The sequence below is a fragment of the Chaetura pelagica genome, unplaced genomic scaffold (assembly GCF_000747805.2).
Source record: "Chaetura pelagica isolate M959 unplaced genomic scaffold, ChaPel_1.0 scaffold104, whole genome shotgun sequence".
Lineage (NCBI taxonomy): Eukaryota > Metazoa > Chordata > Aves > Apodiformes > Apodidae > Chaetura > Chaetura pelagica.
Genome location: NW_009953786.1, coordinates 5,490,708 through 5,506,152, shown reverse-complemented (window position 1 = coordinate 5,506,152; position 15,445 = coordinate 5,490,708).

Genomic DNA, 15,445 nt, shown 5'->3' with positions numbered 1-15,445 from the left:
ATCTGTTGATTCACAATGGCATAGGGTTGATGGTTATATGTGGTTCTCTCTCTGGTATTGTGGTCTAATACCATCTTCATGCTTCTGTTTGTTTTGTTTTTTGTTTTGTTTTGAACAATATTAAATTTGGCTTCCCAAATAATAAATTCTTCAGGACACATGTGCTTGTTTCCTGGAGAAATGCAGTCCTGTATATACACACACCCACTAGCCCATCATGTAGTGCTTGTGCTTCTATAATGCAGAAGCATTAACAAGACCTAATTAGTCTCATCAGTAACAAATCCATATCCATCTTGTGTTACTGACTATACAGAAAACATAGAAGTTAGTCACTTTACTTGAGAGGTTTGTGTAATAGATTTTGTGCAATTCATTCAATTTGCATATATGTTAAATAACCATGACAATCTTCATGGGAATTCAAAAACCTCTGCAAACAAATCCAATCCAAGATATTACTCAGCCTTAGCTATCTCTTCTCTTTCTGTTCAGTTAATTTACTAATGCCATGATAAACAAGTTAGAGATCATCCTAACAAAATATTACATTTTTTTCCAATAGAATGGAAAAGTTGACAGTAGAGGTATTTCACTGTTTTGCATCCAGTAGCATATATTATTAAAGCATCAACTTGTATCTGACACATGAAGTAATTTTTCTTTTTAATAAATGACTTGAAGTAGTGTTATTGTGCCATGGCTTTCAGAAGAAGACTTGTCAAGAAAGAGGCATCTTTGACCATTCAGTTAGCAAAGGAGTTATACTGTTATATTCCTGACAGTTTTGGGACAGTGGAATAAAACAAACCTCCCTCTTTTAAACCACACTTGCATCCCCAGTAAAGTTCAAACCCTCTTCTGGCAGTTCCAGGGCTCAGCTTTGAAAGAGCAGAGGAAGCAATCTGAGTATTGAAATGTAAATATTCACTACAGAATACAGTACATAGGAATTCTGAAGGAAAGCAGGATGCTGAGCATATTTATTCATCCATCATTACCCAGAATTCTTTGTCTGCTGTTTCACAGAAATGCTTTTCAGTTTGTTTGAGCTCTGGAAGAAACAGAGCTTGGGCATTGCTTTGGAATATGCAAAGTTCTTTTCTTGGCACTTACAGAGCACTAAAACTCATTTGAAGGCTTGAGTCAAGAGGAGACAGTAACTTCATAAACAGATTTTAGACCTTCACAAAAATCACAAAAATCACAGGTTTGGGTTTATTGGGAGAACTTTCTTTAGCACATTTTCACATGCTACAGCTGTGGCTGCGTAAAGGATTTAAATAATTTCCATTTGTATGTTCAGGCAATGCATTTGAAGATGAAAGATGGGTAAGTAAGTGCCAAGCATTTAATGCTGCTAATAACTGGGAGAAAAAAAACAATCAAATAAACAAAAAAACCCACTAAACCAAAACCATTGATCTGTACATGACAGTCTGTTTCAGTTTCAGAGTCCATTTTGCATGACATTGGCAATTCAAAAAGTAAAGAATTCACCAAGAGCTTATTTCCCCGTGTTATTGGTACTTCTGGAAAGGAAAAACAAAAAAGAGATCTAAGAAATTTAATTGTGAGTTAGCCCCAAAGGACTCTTGAAACAGCATTTCATTCAGTCAAAACCAAAGCTTTTGTTTCAGCATTAAACATCTTTTGTCGTTGTTGCTCTTTTTAAAGAAGGATGTTTCAAAACATTTACTAAAATTCCAAGAAAAAAATTATAACATGGTATTTTAAGGACGCTGAAGTAAAACATTGCCTTACTTTGAATTAACAGTTTGGCAAATTTGTGAAACTTGTTGGTGTTACTCCTACTGTCTTGTCTGAAGGGGATCTTAGCTGCAGTAATTCACTCAGCTCTAGTGAAGGGGCTTTGAAAGACCTAGTAAAGAGGAGGCTATAAAGTAATGCAGTTTACAATCTTGCAATTTTTCTGCCAAAGGGACACGAATGTAACTATAATAACATTCCATTTACTATGTGGACTTAGGAAAACAAGCCATTCTTCTTTCTTTATAAAGTGTTAAAGAAACATAAATACCTATGAAATGAAGAAGTATCTTAACAAATCCTGAAAATCTTAACAAAACTCTTGAACTGAGACAATTATGGTCACAATTCAAATCAGACTATTTCAATATTACAGTACTATTACTGCTTCTGAACTTGACTTGTTGATTCCTTTCTTTCAAAATTATGGCAGATTATCTTTCTTAGTAAGGTCTACATAAATCCTTTTTTTCTCAACAGATTTACCACTTCCATGTATTCAGAAACCATTTAGTAACATTAATGACAAGGAAGTTTTCAGTTACTAACAGTTAAGCTTCTGTATCTGACACAGATAACACAGCCCAGTTGAACTGAATTTCTTCTTTTGAATAATCTACATTGGTTTTTACAAAATACAAGAGATGGAATAGGTCAGCAGAAGTAAAAAGCAATTCCATTTGACCTTCACAAGCCGATAGGGAGAGTACTAAAAGCCATCTGTCTACTTCTAATGTAAAGAGAGTTTACCTCCTGGTGCTGTTCTTTGAGGTAAAACTTGTACCTCTGTGAGTGAAGAAGGAATAGGCAATGGTAAATAAACAAGCCCAGTGGAAAAATAAATGATCTGTGCTGCAGCTATGCAGCTTTACACTTCTTGGTCCCATGGCCAGAATTCAGTTGAATGAACTGCAAAAATGAATAAGACCCTGCAGAGCATGCTAGAGAATAAAATGTTGAAAGTTTGGAACAGTGTTTTAAAAAGCATACAGGGAAAATCTTCAAATGCCTTTTAAAGAGAAATTGTGAAAAAAAAAACAACCAACAAACTAAAAAAACAACAAGAAAGCACAACAAAAAAACAACTTAAAGTGTTTATAACCATGTTAATCAATTAACCTGGAGTAACATTTGTGATGACCAATTTTACTACAAGACTGAATTGTTAAGAATTTTAATCAGCAATGCAGTAAAACACAGGCCCCGTAAGAAGGTTTAAGAGTCAGAATTAAAAAGCCTTCCTACTCTAGTGGAATGATTATAGGCATTATTTTTGACATGGGATCAAAAACTGGTACTCCATCTAAGAACAAATCCAGAAATTTAACCTGATACACTGAGATTTCAGAGAAGTTGATGGCAGACTTGGAAAATTTTTTCAGTGATTAAGGATATAGATGCACATCACATGCATGTTGAAAAGAGAAATCTAATAAAAGAGTAGATAAAAATAAAATTATTATATCTCTTATTTCTGTGAAAATAATATACAGTGACTTATGAAGAGGAGGTTAACTCATCTATAAGCTTTACTGTTCAGAAGAATTACATCCTCAGCTTTGAAGAACATTTGCAGAAAGTTAAACCAGTAGTTATGCAATGTCTGGAGTACATCACAATCACCCCATGACTACTATAGCCAGCCAAACCCTGTCCCCAAGCAGGCAAAACTCCTAACTGGGATCAAGGTTTTTATCCAGTGTTCAGTCTCCTTTGACCTGATTCATTTCACCACCCTTACTTCGGAAGGAAGAGGAAAGTTTTATTGCTGTGAAAGCCAGTGCACATATCTGGGCCAAAATTAAGACTGATATAACTCAAATGATGTCACACCAGGGATGGATTTGGCCCAGAGTGTCTGGTGAGGTTAATGCTCTTCCTGATATGGAGATGTGTGTTAATTCACCTCGGTTCTTTAGCTTTGTTGCAGCTACAACTGCAGGTCGGGCTGGAGTGGCTGGGGGCTGGGTGATGTGCTTGCTGCAAAGCGGAGAGTGTGAGCTGCCTCCTTCCACTCCAAGAGTCCTTCTTGTACCTTTACAATCGTGAAAAACTGTTCTTTACAAAAATACATTTCTTTACAAATGTTACAAAACCTCTTCTAAAAGCCAGTTTCTTTTAGGTCCCTTTTGCTACAGGCCCTGCTGATGAAACCCTTTTGTCGGTAGCATTTCAAGCCAGCAGGAGCTGAGGCAGGTCACAAACTGCACCTCAACATTTCCTTAGCAGTGGTTGCTGCCGTATCTCCTGCACTAATCACCTTTGTAGAAAAAGGGCTATCCTAAGCTATTTTAAGGGCTGGGTTCTGCTCTCTTTTCCCAGTTCATGAGAACGAAATGGTGTGGCGTTATTATAACCAAGAGTGGAATTTAGAGGTCATGCTAAAAATGCCTCCTGGCCTGGAGTGCTTACCTCCTGCATTTCAAACATTCCATGCATGAGCATGCATCCCAGTACTACAGCTCCACGCACATACAGATGAGCAATAATGACCTCTCATTGAATGTTCCTTTTCCCCAGGACAGTTCTTAATAGTGAAAAGTATTACAGATTTACCGAGGGTTTGATGCATAAATTACAGGAGAGCTCCAGAGGGAGTCTGGATGTCCTGATGGCAACGCTGCCACACCTTGCAAGAAAGCTCAGGCAGCAGCTTTATGCCATTCGTTCGTCAGGCAGACACAGGGGAAGCTGCTGAGTGAAAGAAATGCTCATCTCTATGGTCATCACAAATGAAAATAAAAAGGCACTGACAAACCTGCAGGAGGAAACATTTAGACCTCCTCCGACACTGACTTCCCCTCCCCCAAAATAGAACTCAGTAGGGCAGAGCAGGAAAACAAAGGTGGCTTTACGTTGCCCTTCTGCTTTCATGCTCTGGCTGATGAGCTGCTTTGTCCTGAGGCAAAGATAAAGGCGTGGTGTTCTGGGCACACCGAAGTACACTTGTTCCTGTACTTGCAGGCGGTGTCCACTTCTCCTAGAGGACTTTCAAGGGGCTAGAAGAGAGGTAATGATGTGATCTACACACCAGCTGAGGAAATTCTGCTTCATGATCACCTTCTGATAGCAAGGTCAATCATCTGTGTAGCCATGAATCATGCATTGGAATGAGTCTCATGTTGCTGTTAGCCTGGGAAACAGCTGGAAGTAAGCCTCATTTTTAAATTACAGTTGGACAGGGACACCAGGTTAACTTATAAATCCCATCAGTATTGATAAATTCAAATCACTAGAATCCTATCTAGTATTTAAATCGTATTTTTATAGCATGGTTACTAACTTAAACTTCCAGTCAGCTGTAAAGTATGCAAGCTTTTTGTGTGCCACTGTAAAATTTCCCAATTCTTGTTCACAGTCAATGTCAGAGAAACCATCAATACAACTCCCTTTGTTTTCACAATATTATAGCTCTAATCTATTCAACCCCTGCCCAATCTCACCCCATAAAATGCTGTGACCTAAGCCAGTTGTTTTTCCCTCTGAGACAAGGAACCCAGCTCCTGTTTCCCTCCTCCACACCCAGCCTACATTTTCTCCCTATTCCCAACCTTCAAATTAAATTCTTGGTCTGTTCTGACATTATTTCCATCTGCTTTCCCCATATGTGACTTTCTTGATCTGCAATATCCCTCACTCCAAGATGCCACTCCAAATCTGGGGGTAAGGGGAGGGTTAGCTTGCTTCAGCCATTAGTGAAAGGACTAAAGACATGAAAAACATACTGATGTTTTCTTCCTCTGCTAAAATTAGTTTGGTTTGTCTTTAGGTGGTACAGATCATGGGAAGCCTCTACCTTCCTTCCTCTGTGAATATTTCTAAGAAAATGTCATGTGAATCCCTAGCATTAGTCACAAGGATAAACAGAAAGTCGAGAATTACCAGGGAGGGAGTGAAGAATATAATGGAAAGCAGTTTTATGCCACTATGAGAATGCACTTATATCCCAAACAATGAATGTACATTCTAACCCATAAATGTTATAGCAGAACTAGCAAAGGAACAGAAGATGGTAAAAAGGATGATCAAAAAAATGTAAGGTTTGGCTCAGACAGAGTCTAAGGCCCTTCAGCCTGGGGAAAACACAATCCAGGGTGGTTATCAGATAACTAAAATACCTGGAGTGGCAAATAGAACAACTATTCATTGTTTCTTAGAAAGAAGCAAACAAGAGGCCTCCAGTGGAAATTACTGAGCCTCAGGATTAAAAAATCACGAAGGGAAGTGTTTTTCCACGGGCTGCAGAATGAAGCAGCGGGACTCATTGACACAGGATGTTGTGAAGGTCAAAGGGAAAAACTCATTAAAAAGGACTGGACCAATTCATAGAAAGGTCTACTGAGCCCTGTTAAATGTCACAGTCTGGATGCAAGCCACAAATCTAAAAATCCCTCACCACCTATTGTCAGAAGATGGAAAGGTATACCACAGGACAAGCATACTTACCTTGTTTATTATGTTTCCCTAAACATCCATTACCAGCCCCACTAATAGGCTGAAAGCTGGCTTTCCATTCTCATCTAGCAGGGCCATCTTTGTGGGTTTTGTTTCTTTCTCACAATAAGACTGGAAAATGTGGTCAAAGTTTCCCATTTCCTTTCTTGAGCCTCCCAGAGGAAAGAAGGTCAGTGAGACACTTTACACCAGACCCCCTGCTCCAAGGTGCTAGCAAGCACACTGACTCATTACATGCATAGGATGAACCCCAGAATAGATAAGACTCTGCTGCATGTCTTCTTCAGTCATTATCCCAAAGCTCAATATGTTCTGTGCAATTTACAAGGGAAAACCCCCACCTATGTTACCAAGAAAAGACAGCTTTTCCTATCATGGCTGTCAGTACCTTGGGGAGACAGGCACAGAAGAGTAATCCAGAGACTAGAGAAATACCCTAATCACAGATGTTTTTGCCACTTTGGATTCACCCTCCTGTGCCTTCGTTCTCCACCTGAAAGATAAGAACAATTGAGTGATTTTGTGGGGTATTTTTTAATATCTTGCTAGGGTTTTATGTGGCTAAATGTGTCAGATGTTTCAATAACAACAAGACAGAAATGGTAAAAATACCTGAACTTACACTACACGACTGCAAATGGAGATGTATTGAAGTCCAGCTCTGACATTTCCAAACCACTTTGCTCTCTCCAATTCAAAGCATATAGTCTTTTTAAAAATGACAGGGAAAACTATCATGGTTCACTAAGAGCTCTTCTTAAAAAGCTAGGGGGTGGATTTGCCCCACTTCATATCAAACCATTCGTACCAGATGGTTGCAATGTCAGTAAGGACAAAGCCAATGCAGATTTTGGAAAATAGCAATGATGTGGGAAAAGTGCTCCCTCTGGTTATTTTGCTGGAGAATTAATTGCTTACAGCAGAGGAGAAGTAGGGCAGAGGGCAGTTGTTTTCACCTGCATTGTTTTCACCATTACAGTCAGGAGGAGGGGTGTTTGTCAAACACGAATTTTTGCTTTCCCCCTCAGCAAGGATAGACGTTCCTGACATGCCACATTAGCTTTCTGAGGAGGTGATGGCTCTTTCTCAGAGCCCGTGCATTTTCTGGATGCAGCAGGCAGTGAAAGAATATAGTTCCGTAGCCAGTATTGGAGCCAGCCATGTTGTTGGGAGCTGAGACCCAAAATGACAGACGTGACAGAGGCAGCTGCTAGAGCCAGAACAGCTTCCTTCAGACCCCCTGATCCGACACAACAACAGTGCAGCGTGCTGGCAGTCCTGGAGGATTACAGCATCACCGCTGACTTTCTGTTAACCCTTTTGAGCTCACAACCCACCAAATGACATAATGAAAAATAACAGCAGCACCCAGCACTTGGAAACAAAGTGTCTCTCCAGAGACAGTACCTTCAATAACAATACATTTGTATAGTATCTGGTGCTCCTTTGGCACAGTCAACACTTACCTTCCTTAAAACAGTAGCAAAAGAGGAAAACTGTCTTCCAAAATTTTGCAAATGGTAAGAAAACACCAAACAGGTCATGCCAAGACATTGTGTAGAAATAAAAGCTGTAACTTCAAGGGTTATTGCTTCAGGAGATGAGGTAACATAAATCATTTGTGCATCCACATAGGGAAGTAACAAGGCCAGTTTCTGGGCAATGCCATTTAGACTGAGTCAGTAGGTAAAAAAAAATTCCAGTGCAATGTGCTTGATTGTGAAGAAGAGATAGTCATAAACTGTCAGTCAGGTGGCACTTTTCTCCTGCAGGGACCCACAAATGCTGATTTCCATTTACTTTACCTAGTAACAGGAGAGAAGTTTGGGAGTCTCAGCCATGCTGTCTGAGTCCATGAACAGTCATTTTGGGCATCCAAACTGTGTCATGATTCCAGCCTGCTAGTTATTGATAATCACTCCTCTGACTGCAATACATTTTTGTTGCAGAGCAAACACAGAGTGGCAGTGCTATGTCTACATTTTGTGGGGGGTTACCAATCCTCCCTGCAATTATCATGTCTACTGATAACCTGAGGAAGGACCAGGAAGATGCACTTTTGCCCACACTAGCACTCAGCTGCTTTTGATGTTGACAGTATGGGCTGTTTTTCTTTTAATATGTGTTAATGACTGTATCCCTTATGTCAGGTAGCACAACAGAAATATCACAGACTTTAGTTACAGGCTATACCTAAAACAATCTGCAATCCTTGATCAGGAAAAATCAACTGTCTTCTGTGACAATCTCTAAAAGGTTTACATATAACAAACATGAAAAGTCAAAACTATCCTGCTGAGAGTCCTCAAACCAGTTTGGTTTTAGAATGTAACATTTTCTAGAACATGGAATTTCACTGATATCTTTATAATTGCTTGTTTTGCTCTTAATCCTCTTTCTTTCTCCTTCAACATCTTATGCATCTACATATCAGCAGGTCCTTTTAAGACTGTCATTAAACATCTTGCCCCTCCTTTCTCTTCTTTGAGAAATTGCCTTCTCTTTCCTTTTTATAAGGACAAGAACATAGTTCATTCCCCATGACAACATTTTCTTTTTCCCTTTCTTCTGAAACTATCAGTAAGGATGACATAAGTGAGATTAGACAGCACTGGTTGGACAACACTACTCTAGGAATTAGTCATAGACCAGCTGACATCCAACCCTCTTTTATTCTCCTCTTTTTCTTACATTTTGCTTTGAAAAAGAAGACCTTTTCCCCAAACATCCAAATGCACTAATCCATGAAGCATTCCAACAATAAGGAAATGCATATTTAATTACTTTAATTCTACTATGTTATTGAAAGCACAATTTCAAGCAAGTTAATTTTACATGTGGTGATATTAAGGCAGTCAGTTTCAGTCCCCAGGTCTCATCACAACTGCTGAAGCCATGAATAGATCTGGGTATACATTGCCTTGTTTCAGAGCATTGAAATTCTGACTGTGTGTCTAGTTAGCATTGTTCATTACATGTGAAGACCAAAGCTCCTACTGTCCTGCTCGATCCACAAAAAGGCTCTGCACTTCTTTGCTGCAAATAAACCATGCAGAACACTGCTACCACTTCTGTGTTTTGTCCAACTAAACAAGTTTAGTTAGAGAACACTCCAAAGTTGTACAGAAGTTGGCATTTCTGATTATTAGGGCTGAACTATTCCTATGGGCCAATTGTCAAGAACAATTTGCAAAGGCTTTTGGCACTGACCAAGGGGGAATTCCCCAATTTATGTTATAACACAGAGAGCAGCAGTAACATTTTAATGACACAGTGGAGCCTGCTGGGAAGCTCCATTATAAAGCATTGTTTTGCCCAACAGGACTGCAGTTCAGTATGGTTGGGGAGTCTACAGTGGGCTGTTTCCTCAGGGCAGTCACCATGGCTATCAATACAAAATTAAACCAAAGATGTTTCCCCTCTCCCTTGACACTCACACACGACAGTAGCGTGTGACTGTAGTAAAATATTCTCTCTGCATCATAGTACAAACTATTCTAAGACCTGTCTGCTCTGAAGCTAGATCAGGGAATACCTTGTATGTTAACATGGGAAGCAGAGACAGAGGTCTTAATCTGGAGGTTTCACAAAACATGGGTGGAAGATGGATCCTGACAGCTGACTTTGGGCACTTAAATGTATGTTAACATGACTTCTCCATCTATACTAAACTTCTAAGTTATGTTAGTGCACACACTTCTGTAGTCAGGCTTCTAAATCAGAAGTTTCTGATTTGCTTTTATGTCAAAACCATTCTGTCTTTTAAAGACACTGAAGAATGGATGGGCAACAATATCAGCCTTCATCCCATTGTCTAGCTGAGGCCTTTGTATAAAATGAAAAATACTTCAAGGAACAGGGAAAAGGAATAAGAAGAAAGCAATATAAAACTATGGATTCAGTAGGAAAAGTAGTAGTGTATTTTTAAAAGAACACAGCTCAAATGGAATGAGAAATATATAATCTTGAAATGTATAATCTGTAAGTAAAATAGTTTGTAAGTTCATGTTTTAAATACATGAACTGGAATCTTTCTTGAAGCAATTACAGTACCCCTAATTAAATCGTGGCTCTTCTAATATCAATTAGCTCTTTCAAAACCACATTATTAATTTACGGAGACAACTTGATAACATGGTGAAGGCAATAAAATATATCAGTCTCTAATGCCCACTGCTTGAGGGAACAGACTTCATTCAGAAGTACACAGGCAGTGAACTCCACTAAATTCTGTGGAGCTGCACTGATTCACCCCTCTCAGGACAGTATCTGCCTTATTAACACTAAAACTTTCTTCTTTATGCATACAGTTGCCTGTTTTCTTTATGCACAGACATATCATTTTGTCATAGAGTATGAGCTGTAATGAAACTGTATTATAGTAGGCTCTTCTTTGCTGTAAAAATGCATGTTAAGTATAAAAAGAAAGAAGATAAAGGCAAAAATTAGTTTGGAGGGAGAATGAGAGCTGGAGTTAGAAGCAACACAAACCAAACCAAAACAACAACTTCCTTATTGAAAAGTATTTTAGCTACTGATAATGAAGTTTCCAGATGAACCAGAAAAGAAAGAAGGAGGATTGGGAAGTACCTCTAGAAGTTATTTCTGAAAGCAGACAGATGGTTGGGATGGTTTGCATGTGCTTGACAGCAGCTACTCTGTGGAGTAATAAAGGAATAATAGACAACCAGTTGATCTGCTGGTGGGTTTGGATGGCACTCAAAGTGGCATTACTTTATGGGAAGGAAAAAGTACAAATCCTCTGAAAAGATTAATGCAAACAGACAAATGCAGAGGAAGAAGTAGGACAAGCTTCCCCCACTGCAAACAGACAAATGCAGAGGAAGAAGTAGGACAAGCTTCCCCCACTGCACAGAAATATATATGCCTCAATCTCTCTCACGAGTGTTATAGCTTCTTTACAGCTCCTTGTTTACAAGGCTATTACACTGGCAACTGTTTTGAGAAATCTACATCTGTATCTATATTTAAATCAAATGTTTGATGAGTATTTCTCTCAGTTCTATTTGTTACATCTCACCAATATCTTTGCTCCTTTCAGTTTCTTCTTTTGACCGTATTTCTAACATCATTTTCTTTCAGCATTCCCCTAGAGAGAAATTCTTCAGCAGGGCCCCACAAGCACCTCCCTAATTTGCAAAGGTGTAGTCTATATTTACATACATGTTTGTGGGTCAAAAACCGAGCTCCAAATTATTTCAGCATTTGCCTGCAATGACTTGGTGATGTCAACATACACTTGCTTTGGGCCACACACACAATGCACTAGGTACAGCTCCACCTGCTGCTGCAGGAAACAACACAGTTTCCTGTAAATACTTTTAGAGAGGACACACATTCGTCCTGAGTGGTCTTGGGGACTTCTACGTAGTCTACCATTCATGCAGTCTTCCAGAGGGGCCTGTCAGCTTTGCTCCCGTATGCTCATAAATAGGGCTGGCCCTCAGCACTGACCACTAACTACCAGCAAATGTCATGCCCCTTAGGCATCCCTGGAAATATCTTTTCAAAGACACTAAAGTACATTTTCTATACTAGAATATATTTTCTCTGTGGACATTCAAAACCTGCCTAGACACCATCACGTGCTCTAGGTGAACCTGCTCTGGCACGGCAGTTGGACTAGATGATCTCCAGAGGTCCCTTGTACCCCTAACATTCTGTGATACTTACAGCTGCTCTGTAGACCTGGAAAGACCAGCAAATAAATGAAAGTCAGCTTCAGACTGTGGAAAAACATTTGAGGACAAAACTCTGAGTTTTTTATTTGGTATCAGAATAGGAAATATTGATTACTACCAGGTTTGTATTAAACCTCTCTGCCTGCACCCCACCCCCTTTTTTTTTTTTCTTAAGAAAATGGGAGGATAAGGGGGGAGAAGGCAGAACAAAGAGATGTTTCCCTCTAATGACAACATGTCATTTATTCACAGTGTGGCATAATAACAAAGATCTAGTTCCTCAGAAGACTGGCAGAGACTTCATGCTGCTCTGTGGCTCATTACTCCAGCTGGAGGCCTCCTGAGCCTGGCCCAGTCTTCAGTATGGCAGTGTCCCAGCAGTAGTCCTAGCTCAGCTGCTCATGGGAAAGACTGTGCTGAGCTCCAGAGCTGCAGCTTCAGAGTCCATGTCTGATCTGTCTGTCTGATAAACACCAGTTTGGGTACATAAAAAATGTAGTTGATGAACTCAGCCTCTACAAAATGAAATTGACATATTTGAGGAGGAAGTGGGAGGGTAGAATTGCACCACTGGAAAATTGCTGATTCATTTTTACCAAAAAATTCAGGGATTTTTTTGGTGACAAAAGCCACCTATATCTTCTGGAATGTGATGAGGGGGAAATGGTTCCTACTCTTCCAAATTTCTTTGAAAGAATTAGGTATACAGGCAAAAGCTGAATAAGTGGATATTAGACACCCACAAAATACTCCAGCAAGAACATGAATTACACTGCAAGACAAAGTCAGCTAGAAATTTGAAGTATAATTTTATTTTGTTAATTTTTTTTTCCAGGAAAAGTGCTTTTCTTTACAAGGAAACAGGTACCTGGCAAGATCGTTCCTGTAATGTTACAAATACATAGACCAGACTAGACTAGACTATGAATAAAATAAAATAAAATAAAACAAAACAAAATAAAATGCTAGCAAATTTGAGAGAACACATTTGGGAGGAAGGTTTTGGTGTTCTAGCTGAGGAATGCAACATTATTAAGAGTATGAGGTAAATGTTTTCAAGGACAAGCAGCTTTTTGAAAGACTTTTTAAGAGCTGTGCTTTCTAGAGGATAGTAATAATGAAGACATACACTGTGACTAGGTATAAAATTGTTTTCCTACTTTGAATTTGGAGACAATCACAATATGGTACAATAATTTCAATATGGTTAAGACAATCCATGATTCCCCATTACAGCATTCCAGATAATCCGTCAAGCCTCAACTAGTTTCAGGTTTGGATGAAAACCAAAATTTCTGGCAGGTTTGACCTGATATAGAATGTATAGAACTCTGCATCTTCAGCTCGTGTGTCGAAAAATATACATTTAAGCTACCTCACTTTCCATTTAGGTCCCAAAACATCACTTCTCACACAACAGGATCAGAAGAAAATAAGATTGTGAAAGATTTCTCCTCTAGCACACAGCCAATCACTATCACAATACAGGGTTCTGCAATAGAAACTTGTGCAATAGGCCAAAAAGAAGCTAAGGAGAAGAAAGACCTACTAAGCTGGAATGACTGGGTTAAGTACATAAACCCAATGCTCGTTGCCAAGCAAGTTTGATCAAATCCAGGAAAGATGGAAACAATTTTGCAAATGGCAAAGCTCCAAAACTGTGATGCCTCACATAAGGTTCAGGGAATGTTTCCTTTGAAGATAAAAGGTACTCAAGTGTGAAATCTGTGATAGATATAAGAAGCAGAACGAAAAAGCAAATCAGCCACAAACAAAACTTTCTGATGGCATTTTAATTCCACAGGCATTAGACAGAACACAGAGAGAAGACCAATGACTGTATACACTTTAAATAACCTGCATGTAAAATATACAAAGACTTCATTCTTGATAGTATACATGTTTCCCTTATCAGTCAGAGGGACCCTTCATTTGTAATCTCTTTTTATTCTCTGAAGTCTTGAAAGAATGAGATTTTATAAAACTATGTAAGTCTGTTCTTACCTGCTAAGGAGTATTGCAGATCTTTTTATGAACATTCAGAAGCTTCACATAGCTATAAATATTGGCTCTTGAAGCATTTAGCAACTTCAGGAAGTATCAACAGCAATTAGAAGAATGCCTTAAATTTGGAATTAGATGAGGTAAACCTTGCACTGTTTCCACTTAAATTTCTTGGGGTGAAATATTAGCTGTATGATTTCAAGAAGGCCTGGCTCTCACTGATACAAATAATCCAGTTAGAGTAAGTCTAGGGGATTGTCTGAAACAGCTTTAAACTAATCTTCCCATTGCTGAATCTTTCAGAAAGGAAGCACTACCAACTGGTCTTTTGACTAGGGACAGACCTAAGGAATGAAGCCTGGCTCCAAAGATCAGTTTTCCACAAAACTTGGCAAACGTTTGTATTTGATTTTCTGACTTGTTTTCTGACTCTTGAAAATGAGATCTAAAATTACACATTCAAATATTATATCTTTTAGCTAATGCCTATTTTGTTGGCAGCAAGAAATGAGAGTGCTTCAGCACTTCAAATGAACACATAGTTAATATCCTGACCAATTTTAAGCATGTGAACAGTCTCATTGATTTTAATAGGACTACAGTCAAAATAGTATCTCCTACATCTCCTAAGAAGACAAAGAACAGAAGAATGCCTGACCTCCCAGGGCAAATTCAAAACATAGACAACAGTCCTTTCTGATGTGTGGTAAGTCAAGCAGGTATGGCAGGAGGCTGTTTTGGCAAATGTCACTCCCATTTGATGAAGAAAGGTCTGGAAAGCTACAGGCTAGCCAGTCTTATCTCAATCACTGAGTAGAAAATGTAGGAAATCTTCCTGAGTATCATTTCTGGACACATGAAGGAGACAAAGGTTATGAGGTGACTGGTTCAGGAAACAGAGGGATGGAAGTGGGTGACATTTACCTTGACTTCAGTAAGTTTTTTGTCACAGTCTCTCAAAGCGTCTTTTCAGCCATCTAGGAAGGTATGGGTTGGAAGGACTGCCAGCCTCAAAGAGCTCAATACCCAAAAGGCAGTCAGTTATTAGCAATGCTTCTGAAGTGTTGATATTGGAACTGGTATTGCTTAACAACTGCATTGACAAACAGGGCAGAACTAATCATTGTCTATTACCAGCAAACTACTAGAACAGGATATGGTCTTGGCCACAAAGCCTCTAGATTGCAGATGGACATAGTCCTAGTATAATGCTATTGACCAGTGTGACTAGAAAACATATATAGTAATTGCATAAACAAACATAACAACACACAGCCAATATGTAAAATATAAACTTCCTTGATATTGACCTCATTTTAATTGCTGTTCATTTGCCTAGGCACTTCAGGGCAGGGAACAAATCTACTTCTTAGTTTTTCTGAGAATCAGCACCAAGAGTCAGTTGTGACTGAGATCTCAGGAAACTATCAGGTGGAGTATGTTAAAGTATTTACAGCCACAAATCAGGAATCCTTTTTGATTTCCAGAAAATGGCCTCCTTGGAGATAAGCTTA